The sequence below is a fragment of the Platichthys flesus genome, chromosome 23, assembly GCF_949316205.1.
Source record: "Platichthys flesus chromosome 23, fPlaFle2.1, whole genome shotgun sequence".
In the NCBI taxonomy this organism is placed as follows: Eukaryota; Metazoa; Chordata; class Actinopteri; order Pleuronectiformes; family Pleuronectidae; genus Platichthys; species Platichthys flesus.
Window position 1 is genome coordinate 1,727,558 of NC_084967.1, and position 10,504 is coordinate 1,738,061.

Sequence of the window (10,504 nt, forward strand, 5' to 3'; positions counted from 1 at the left end):
CTACAATCACTAAAATAGGCATAATAAACCTATTGTCTCCTGCTCACAATTTTAGCAACAGTTAACCTCTCATGGGATTGTATTGATCTTTTCATTGTATATCTCTAAAGAGTTTGATTGATTTTGATTCAAATTTTGCTGTCTACCTCTGTTCAAGTAAACCATTGGTGAGTCTTTATTGAACATAACCCAATTCTCGTCCTACATCAATTAAGCATAGCTAAGATGGACGGTTCATCTTGATTTACAGATTGGAGTCAAGGTGGTAGAGGGCTCGTCTGGGATTTGAACCCGGGACCTCTCGCACCCTAAGCGAGAATCATACCCCTAGACCAACGAGGCACGTAAATAAATGTTTCGGAAACTTTGGACTTCGGCAAGCGCTGTTGCATGTTGACGTAGTTGGAAAGAAACATCCTGGCCATTCATTACTCTACAGTCTATAAAATCGCTGTACTATTGTCTCCTGCTAACAAACTGAGCATCACTTAACCCCTTATGGCTTTTTATTGATAGCTCTAGTGTATATCTCTTAACATTGAGACTTATTTTGATTGAGATTTTCTGTAACCCTCATGAAGTCTACATTGATCTATAGAATGTATCCCATTTCTCATCCTAGTTCAATTAAGCTGGACGGTTCATCTTCATTTACAGATTGGAGTCAAGGTGTTAAAGGGCTCGTCCGGGATTTGAACCCTGGATCTCTCGCACCCTAAGCGAGAATCATACCCCTAGACCAATGAGCCACGTAAAGTTTTTTCGGAAACTTTGGATTTTCCAACTTGCATGTTGACCAAGTTGGAAAGAAAAATACTGGCCATTCATTTCTCTACAGTCTATAAAATCAACATACTACTGTCTCCTGCTAACAAAATGAGCATCACTTATCCCCTTATGGCTGTATATTGATAGCTCTAGTGTATATCTCTTAAGAATCAGACTTAGTTTGATTGAGATTGTCTGTAACCCTCGTGAAGTCTACATTGATCTATAGAATGTATCCCATTTCTCATCCTAGTTCAATTAAACAAAGCTTAGCTGGACAGTTCATCTTCATTTACAGATTGGAGTCAAGGTGGTAAAGGGCTTGTCCGGGATTTGAACCCGGGACCTCTCGCACCCTAAGCGAGAATCATACCCCTAGACCAAAGAGCCACGTAAATAAATGTTTCGGAAACTTTGGACTTCGGCAAGCGCTGTTGCATGTTGACGTAGTTGGAAAGAAACATCCTGGCCATTCATTACTCTACAGTCTATAAAATCGCTGTAATATTGTCTCCTGCTAACAAACTGAGCATCACTTAACCCCTTATGGTTGTATATTGATAGCTCTAGTGTATATCACTTAAGAATGAGTCTTATTTTGATTGTGATTTTCTGTAACCCTCGTGAAGTCTACATTGATCTATAGAATGTATCCCATTTCTCATCCTAGTTCAATTAAACAAAGCTTAGCTGGACGGTTCATCTTCATTTACAGATTGGAGTCAAGGTGGTAAAGGGCTTGTTGTGCAATAGTAGGAGTAGAATTGACGTTGGCTAATTATTAATAATCATGAAATATGATTATTAAAATAACAATTATTTCTTAAAAATAATCAAAAAATGATGAAGCTATTAATTACGAATAGTAACACATTTAATTAGAAATGATACGGTTATCCATTAATAATAGTTAAAATAATTAATGAAAACAGTAAAATTATCAATTAAGAATAATACAAATCTGTAATCATTGCTTATTGTCGCGGGGCACCACCCTGGTTACAGGGACCAACAATTCAATCTTTAAATATCAGTCTCAATGATATAGGTTATATTAATAATCTCAATATTTAGTATTAATGATTATATAATAAACAATGAAGGGTTTTAAGTTCGAACACAGGCTATAGTAATCCAGCTGTATACACATACATATGCACAAATAATCACAGAAATACAAATACTTTAATTACAAAAGTATTTATTAAAAAGGGGAAATAAAGTTAATGTTATTTCAATGATTCTTCATTTAACAAACTCCAATATTTCAAAGATGGTAACAACAGCAGCAGCACTTATCACAATTGTCACACATGTAATACGGAGTATCTATGTGTGTGTGTGTGGTCGTGTGTGTCTGCCTGTCTGTGTGTGTGTGTGTAAGAAAGAGAAAGGGGAGTGGCTATGGCGTAATGACGTGGTGACGTCCTCTGGCCGAATTCAAGGTGATGTTACATTCACGTACTTCCAAGATGGAGGTTACCTTAGTGACGCCACGTTGCGAAAAGCAAAATGGCTGCTGGTCACTGACCTTAACAAAGGGGATCTTTAAGACAAAGAGATTTCTTATCTCGTAGTTTTGGCGCCGAATGGCGTCGAGATGTATAAATGCTCGTTAAATCTAGATTTCTCCATGTAACATGAATGTATAAATGTAGGTCGGGACGTGTGTAAAAACAGGTTTAGGAGGAGAGAGAGAGAGAGAGAGAGAGAGAGAGAGAGATCAGGAAACATCGTCAGAGACAACTACTAGCAAAGCAGGCAGTCCAGTTACGTGAGATTTATCTTTTAACAGATGTAAATCTCCGCACAATATCTCTGACGGTAACACGCAAAAAGGAGGCGCCGGCTCTGTACCGCGCTCTTCCCAAAAACACAGTAAACAAAGAAACCGGATGTGTCGTCTCGGCCCGCCGTGTAGCACGGCTAAAAACAGATCAGCGATCTACAAACAAACATACAATCAAACAAATGACACGCTAAGTATTTAAACTAGTCTCTGCCCAGACAATAAAGCCTCTTACTGTGACCTCCGCGGTGTTGCTTGCGCGTGGTGCGCAGATTTCCCGGAAGTCCAGTGAATCTGTCGTTAAACTTCAGGATGCGTGCGAACGGGCGGATTCCTGGAAAACAAATCAGTGTCCTGGCCTCTTAAGCGGTGCTCCGGTGGGTCTCGTGGTTGCAACGGAGGTCAGCGCTGGACCGAAAAGAGCGAAGTCTCTTGCTCTTGGAACGGGATTCGGCTTCGTCTCTTCTGCAGGGATGAGCAGCGGTTGACGCAGCTGTGGATTTGGAAAGAAAGTCTCTGAGCTCGGCCAGCGAGCGAGTGAGTTCCTGTGCACGGCCTTTTCAAGTTAAAAACAAAAATAGTCTCTATCAAAGTAAGATCAGACTTAAGATAAAAGAAAATGAAAGAAATGAAAGAAAATAACTCTGGTTGCCCCCTTTAGCAACTAAATCATCTGGAAAGACCCGGAGGGGTCTGTTGACGTCTTCAGAGCAGGGAAAATGGCAGCGATTTTTGATGTCTCAGTGGTTTTATTCTACCTGAGAGGTTCTGCCTCCTTGAGGTGCTGGTCATAGGATGATGCTGGCTTTAAGCCAATTGAGTGTCAGAGTTGGACCTCAGTGGGCGGGGCTTGGCACTCAGCGGGGGTCCTGAAGGCTCTTCAGGACATTTCCCAACCACCAGGGGGAGATTCTCAGGCCTGCTGGAGAATGTTTTCCCTCCAAAAGTTTTACAACCCTTTGTCCTCACCGTCGGCTCCAGTGTCTGGTGTTCAGCCTCTGGACTGTGGCCCAACAGGCTCGTCCGGGATTTGAACCCTGGACCTCTCGCACCCAAAGCGAGAATCATACCCCTAGACCAACGAGCCACGTAAAATAAGTCTTTCGGAAACTTTCGACTTCGGCAAGCGCTGTTGCATGTTGACCAAGTTGGAATGAAACATCCTGGCATTTCATTTGTCTACAATCACTAAAATAGGCATAATAAACCAATTGTCTCCTGCTCACAATTTTAGCCACACTTAACCTCCCATGGGAGTGTATTGATCTTTTCATTGTATATCTCTAAAGAGTTTGATTGATTTTGATGTCTACCTCTGTTCAAGTAAACCATTGGTGAGTCTTTATTGAACATAACCCAATTCTCGTCCTAGATCAATTAAGCATAGATTAGATGGACGGTTCATCTTGATTTACAGATTGGAGTCAAGGTGGTAAAGGGCTCGTCCGGGATTTGAACCCGGGACCTCCCGCACCCGAAGCGAGAATCATACCCCTAGACCAACGAGCCATGCAAAAGATACCTTTCTGAAAGAATCCATTTCGGCCAGCGCTGTTGCATGTTGACCAAGTTGGAATGAAACATTCTGGCATTTCATTTCTCTACAATCACTAAAATAGGCATAATAAACCTATTGTCTCCTGCTCACAATTTTAGCAACAGTTAACCTCTCATGGGATTGTATTGATCTTTTCATTGTATATCTCTAAAGAGTTTGATTGATTTTGATTCAAATTTTGCTGTCTACCTCTGTTCAAGTAAACCATTGGTGAGTCTTTATTGAACATAACCCAATTCTCGTCCTACATCAATTAAGCATAGCTAAGATGGACGGTTCATCTTGATTTACAGATTGGAGTCAAGGTGGTAGAGGGCTCGTCTGGGATTTGAACCCGGGACCTCTCACACCCTAAGCGAGAATCATACCCCTAGACCAACGAGGCACGTAAATAAATGTTTCGGAAACTTTGGACTTCGGCAAGCGCTGTTGCATGTTGACGTAGTTGGAAAGAAACATCCTGGCCATTCATTACTCTACAGTCTATAAAATCGCTGTACTATTGTCTCCTGCTAACAAACTGAGCATCACTTAACCCCTTATGGCTTTTTATTGATAGCTCTAGTGTATATCTCTTAACATTGAGACTTATTTTGATTGAGATTTTCTGTAACCCTCATGAAGTCTACATTGATCTATAGAATGTATCCCATTTCTCATCCTAGTTCAATTAAGCTGGACGGTTCATCTTCATTTACAGATTGGAGTCAAGGTGTTAAAGGGCTCGTCCGGGATTTGAACCCTGGATCTCTCGCACCCTAAGCGAGAATCATACCCCTAGACCAATGAGCCACGTAAAGTTTTTTCGGAAACTTTGGATTTTCCAACTTGCATGTTGACCAAGTTGGAAAGAAAAATACTGGCCATTCATTTCTCTACAGTCTATAAAATCAACATACTACTGTCTCCTGCTAACAAAATGAGCATCACTTATCCCCTTATGGCTGTATATTGATAGCTCTAGTGTATATCTCTTAAGAATCAGACTTAGTTTGATTGAGATTGTCTGTAACCCTCGTGAAGTCTACATTGATCTATAGAATGTATCCCATTTCTCATCCTAGTTCAATTAAACAAAGCTTAGCTGGACAGTTCATCTTCATTTACAGATTGGAGTCAAGGTGGTAAAGGGCTTGTCCGGGATTTGAACCCGGGACCTCTCGCACCCTAAGCGAGAATCATACCCCTAGACCAAAGAGCCACGTAAATAAATGTTTCGGAAACTTTGGACTTCGGCAAGCGCTGTTGCATGTTGACGTAGTTGGAAAGAAACATCCTGGCCATTCATTACTCTACAGTCTATAAAATCGCTGTAATATTGTCTCCTGCTAACAAACTGAGCATCACTTAACCCCTTATGGTTGTATATTGATAGCTCTAGTGTATATCACTTAAGAATGAGTCTTATTTTGATTGTGATTTTCTGTAACCCTCGTGAAGTCTACATTGATCTATAGAATGTATCCCATTTCTCATCCTAGTTCAATTAAACAAAGCTTAGCTGGACGGTTCATCTTCATTTACAGATTGGAGTCAAGGTGGTAAAGGGCTTGTTGTGCAATAGTAGGAGTAGAATTGACGTTGGCTAATTATTAATAATCATGAAATATGATTATTAAAATAACAATTATTTCTTAAAAATAATCAAAAAATGATGAAGCTATTAATTACGAATAGTAACACATTTAATTAGAAATGATACGGTTATCCATTAATAATAGTTAAAATAATTAATGAAAACAGTAAAATTATCAATTAAGAATAATACAAATCTGTAATCATTGCTTATTGTCGCGGGGCACCACCCTGGTTACAGGGACCAACAATTCAATCTTTAAATATCAGTCTCAATGATATAGGTTATATTAATAATCTCAATATTTAGTATTAATGATTATATAATAAACAATGAAGGGTTTTAAGTTCGAACACAGGCTATAGTAATCCAGCTGTATACACATACATATGCACAAATAATCACAGAAATACAAATACTTTAATTACAAAAGTATTTATTAAAAAGGGGAAATAAAGTTAATGTTATTTCAATGATTCTTCATTTAACAAACTCCAATATTTCAAAGATGGTAACAACAGCAGCAGCACTTATCACAATTGTCACACATGTAATACGGAGTATCTATGTGTGTGTGTGTGGTCGTGTGTGTCTGCCTGTCTGTGTGTGTGTGTGTAAGAAAGAGAAAGGGGAGTGGCTATGGCGTAATGACGTGGTGACGTCCTCTGGCCGAATTCAAGGTGATGTTACATTCACGTACTTCCAAGATGGAGGTTACCTTAGTGACGCCACGTTGCGAAAAGCAAAATGGCTGCTGGTCACTGACCTTAACAAAGGGGATCTTTAAGACAAAGAGATTTCTTATCTCGTAGTTTTGGCGCCGAATGGCGTCGAGATGTATAAATGCTCGTTAAATCTAGATTTCTCCATGTAACATGAATGTATAAATGTAGGTCGGGACGTGTGTAAAAACAGGTTTAGGAGGAGAGAGAGAGAGAGAGAGAGAGAGAGAGAGAGATCAGGAAACATCGTCAGAGACAACTACTAGCAAAGCAGGCAGTCCAGTTACGTGAGATTTATCTTTTAACAGATGTAAATCTCCGCACAATATCTCTGACGGTAACACGCAAAAAGGAGGCGCCGGCTCTGTACCGCGCTCTTCCCAAAAACACAGTAAACAAAGAAACCGGATGTGTCGTCTCGGCCCGCCGTGTAGCACGGCTAAAAACAGATCAGCGATCTACAAACAAACATACAATCAAACAAATGACACGCTAAGTATTTAAACTAGTCTCTGCCCAGACAATAAAGCCTCTTACTGTGACCTCCGCGGTGTTGCTTGCGCGTGGTGCGCAGATTTCCCGGAAGTCCAGTGAATCTGTCGTTAAACTTCAGGATGCGTGCGAACGGGCGGATTCCTGGAAAACAAATCAGTGTCCTGGCCTCTTAAGCGGTGCTCCGGTGGGTCTCGTGGTTGCAACGGAGGTCAGCGCTGGACCGAAAAGAGCGAAGTCTCTTGCTCTTGGAACGGGATTCGGCTTCGTCTCTTCTGCAGGGATGAGCAGCGGTTGACGCAGCTGTGGATTTGGAAAGAAAGTCTCTGAGCTCGGCCAGCGAGCGAGTGAGTTCCTGTGCACGGCCTTTTCAAGTTAAAAACAAAAATAGTCTCTATCAAAGTAAGATCAGACTTAAGATAAAAGAAAATGAAAGAAATGAAAGAAAATAACTCTGGTTGCCCCCTTTAGCAACTAAATCATCTGAAAAGAACCGGAGGGGTCTGTTGACGTCTTCAGAGCAGGGAAAATGGCAGCGATTTTTGATGTCTCAGTGGTTTTATTCTACCTGAGAGGTTCTGCCTCCTTGAGGTGCTGGTCATAGGATGATGCTGGCTTTAAGCCAATTGAGTGTCAGAGTTGGACCTCAGTGGGCGGGGCTTGGCACTCAGCGGGGGTCCTGAAGGCTCTTCAGGACATTTCCCAACCACCAGGGGGAGATTCTCAGGCCTGCTGGAGAATGTTTTCCCTCCAAAAGTTTTACAACCCTTTGTCCTCACCGTCGGCTCCAGTGTCTGGTGTTCAGCCTCTGGACTGTGGCCCAACAGGCTCGTCCGGGATTTGAACCCTGGACCTCTCGCACCCAAAGCGAGAATCATACCCCTAGACCAACGAGCCACGTAAAATAAGTCTTTCGGAAACTTTCGACTTCGGCAAGCGCTGTTGCATGTTGACCAAGTTGGAATGAAACATCCTGGCATTTCATTTGTCTACAATCACTAAAATAGGCATAATAAACCAATTGTCTCCTGCTCACAATTTTAGCCACACTTAACCTCCCATGGGAGTGTATTGATCTTTTCATTGTATATCTCTAAAGAGTTTGATTGATTTTGATGTCTACCTCTGTTCAAGTAAACCATTGGTGAGTCTTTATTGAACATAACCCAATTCTCGTCCTAGATCAATTAAGCATAGATTAGATGGACGGTTCATCTTGATTTACAGATTGGAGTCAAGGTGGTAAAGGGCTCGTCCGGGATTTGAACCCGGGACCTCCCGCACCCGAAGCGAGAATCATACCCCTAGACCAACGAGCCATGCAAAAGATACCTTTCTGAAAGAATCCATTTCGGCCAGCGCTGTTGCATGTTGACCAAGTTGGAATGAAACATTCTGGCATTTCATTTCTCTACAATCACTAAAATAGGCATAATAAACCTATTGTCTCCTGCTCACAATTTTAGCAACAGTTAACCTCTCATGGGATTGTATTGATCTTTTCATTGTTTATCTCTAAAGAGTTTGATTGATTTTGATTCAAATTTTGCTGTCTACCTCTGTTCAAGTAAACCATTGGTGAGTCTTTATTGAACATAACCCAATTCTCGTCCTACATCAATTAAGCATAGCTAAGATGGACGGTTCATCTTGATTTACAGATTGGACTCAAGGTGGTAAAGGGCTCGTCTGGGATTTGAACCCGGGACATCTCGCACCCTAAGCGAGAATCATACCCCTAGACATGTTGACCAAGTTGGAAAGAAACATCCTGGCCATTAATTACTCTACAGTCTATAAAATCGCTGTACTATTGTCTCCTGCTAACAAACTGAGCATCACTTAACCCCTTATGGCTGTATATTGATAGCTCTAGTGTATATCGCTTAAGAATCAGACTTATTTTGATTGAGATTTACTGTAACCCTCGTGAAGTCTGCATTGATCTATTGAATGTATCCCATTTCTCATCCTAGTTCAATTCAACAAAGCTTAGCTGGACAGTTCATCTTCATTTACAGATTGGAGTCAAGGTGGTAAAGGGCTCGTCCGGGATTTGAACCCGGGACCTCCCGCACCCGAAGCGAGAATCATACCCCTAGACCAACGAGCCACATAATGTTTGGGAAACTTTGGACTTCGGCAATCGCTGTTGCATGTTGACGTAGTTGGACAGAAACATCCTGGCCATTCATTACTCTACAGTCTATAAAATCGCTGTACTATTGTCTCCTGGAGTCAAGGTGGTAAAGGGCTCGTCCGGGATTTGAACCCGGGACCTCTCGCACCCAAAGCGAGAATCATACCCCTAGACCAACGAGCCACGTAAAATAAGTCTTTCGGAAACTTTCAACTTCGGCAAGCGCTGTTGCATGTTGACCAAGTTGGAATGAAACATCCTGGCATTTCATTTCTCTACAATCACTAAAATAGGCATAATTAACCAATTGTCTCCTGCTCACAATTTTAGCCACACTTAACCTCCCATGGGAGTGTATTGATCTTTTCATTGTATATCTCTAAAGAGTTGGATTCAAATTTTGCTGTGTACCTCTGTTCAAGTAAACCATTGGTGAGTCTTTATTGAACATAACCCAATTCTCGTCCTAGATCAATTAAGCATAGCTTAGATGGACCGTTCATCTTGATTTACAGATTGGAGTCAAGGTGGTAAAGGGCTCGTCCGGGATTTGAACCCGGGACCTCTCGCACCCTAAGCGAGAATCATACCCCTAGACCAACGAGCCACGTAAATAAATGTTTCGGAAACTTTGGACTTCGGCAAGTGCTGTTGCATGTTGACGTAGTTGGAAATAAACATCCTGGCCATTCATTACTCTACAGTCTATAAAATCGCTGTACTATTGTCTCCTGCAAACAAACTGAGCATCACTTAACCCCTTATGTATATTGATAGCTCTAGTGTATATCACTTAAGAATGAGACTTATTTTGATTGAGATTTTCTGTAACCCTCGTGAAGTCTACATTGATCTATAGAATGTATCCCATTTCTCATCCTAGTTCAATTAAGCTGGACGGTTCATCTTCATTTACAGATTGGAGTCAAGGTGGTAAAGGGCTCGTCCGGGATTTGAACCCGGGACCTCTCGCACCCAAAGCGAGAATCATACCCCTAGACCAACTAGCCACTTAAAATAAGTCTTTCGGAAACTTTCGACTTCGGCAAGCGCTGTTGCATGTTGACCAAGTTGGAAAGAAACATCCTGGCCATTAATTACTCTACAGTCTATAAAATCGCTGTACTATTGTCTCCTGCTAACAAACTGAGCATCACTTAACCCCTTATGGCTGTATATTGATAGCTCTAGTGTATATCGCTTAAGAATCAGACTTATTTTGATTGAGATTTACTGTAACCCTCGTGAAGTCTGCATTGATCTATTGAATGTATCCCATTTCTCATCCTAGTTCAATTAAACAAAGCTTAGCTGGACAGTTCATCTTCATTTACAGATTGGAGTCAAGGTGGTAAAGGGCTCGTCCGGGATTTGAACCCGGGACCTCCCGCACCCGAAGCGAGAATCATACCCCTAGACCAACGAGCCACATAATGTTTGGGAAACTTTGGACTTCGGC

At 41.5% G+C, this 10,504-nt stretch overlaps 9 non-coding genes across 9 annotated transcripts; all 9 read right to left on the minus strand.

Annotated features, from left to right (window-relative positions):
* Positions 1-3,572: 3,572 nt before the first annotated feature.
* On the minus strand, positions 3,573-3,644 carry trnap-ugg (transfer RNA proline (anticodon UGG)). Its single transcript has one exon. It is a non-coding gene; the product is annotated as a tRNA-Pro (tRNA).
* Positions 3,645-3,994: 350 nt separating this feature from the next.
* On the minus strand, positions 3,995-4,066 carry trnap-cgg (transfer RNA proline (anticodon CGG)). Its single transcript has one exon. It is a non-coding gene; the product is annotated as a tRNA-Pro (tRNA).
* Positions 4,067-7,730: 3,664 nt separating this feature from the next.
* On the minus strand, positions 7,731-7,802 carry trnap-ugg (transfer RNA proline (anticodon UGG)). Its single transcript has one exon. It is a non-coding gene; the product is annotated as a tRNA-Pro (tRNA).
* Positions 7,803-8,152: 350 nt separating this feature from the next.
* On the minus strand, positions 8,153-8,224 carry trnap-cgg (transfer RNA proline (anticodon CGG)). The gene has a single exon. It is a non-coding gene; the product is annotated as a tRNA-Pro (tRNA).
* A 722-nt stretch (positions 8,225-8,946) lies between these two features.
* Positions 8,947-9,018, minus strand: trnap-cgg (transfer RNA proline (anticodon CGG)). The gene has a single exon. It is a non-coding gene; the product is annotated as a tRNA-Pro (tRNA).
* A 138-nt stretch (positions 9,019-9,156) lies between these two features.
* Positions 9,157-9,228, minus strand: trnap-ugg (transfer RNA proline (anticodon UGG)). Its single transcript has one exon. It is a non-coding gene; the product is annotated as a tRNA-Pro (tRNA).
* Positions 9,229-9,580: 352 nt separating this feature from the next.
* On the minus strand, positions 9,581-9,652 carry trnap-agg (transfer RNA proline (anticodon AGG)). Its single transcript has one exon. It is a non-coding gene; the product is annotated as a tRNA-Pro (tRNA).
* A 331-nt stretch (positions 9,653-9,983) lies between these two features.
* Positions 9,984-10,055, minus strand: trnap-ugg (transfer RNA proline (anticodon UGG)). The gene has a single exon. It is a non-coding gene; the product is annotated as a tRNA-Pro (tRNA).
* Positions 10,056-10,401: 346 nt separating this feature from the next.
* Positions 10,402-10,473, minus strand: trnap-cgg (transfer RNA proline (anticodon CGG)). Its single transcript has one exon. It is a non-coding gene; the product is annotated as a tRNA-Pro (tRNA).
* Between the last annotated feature and the right edge of the window lie 31 nt (positions 10,474-10,504).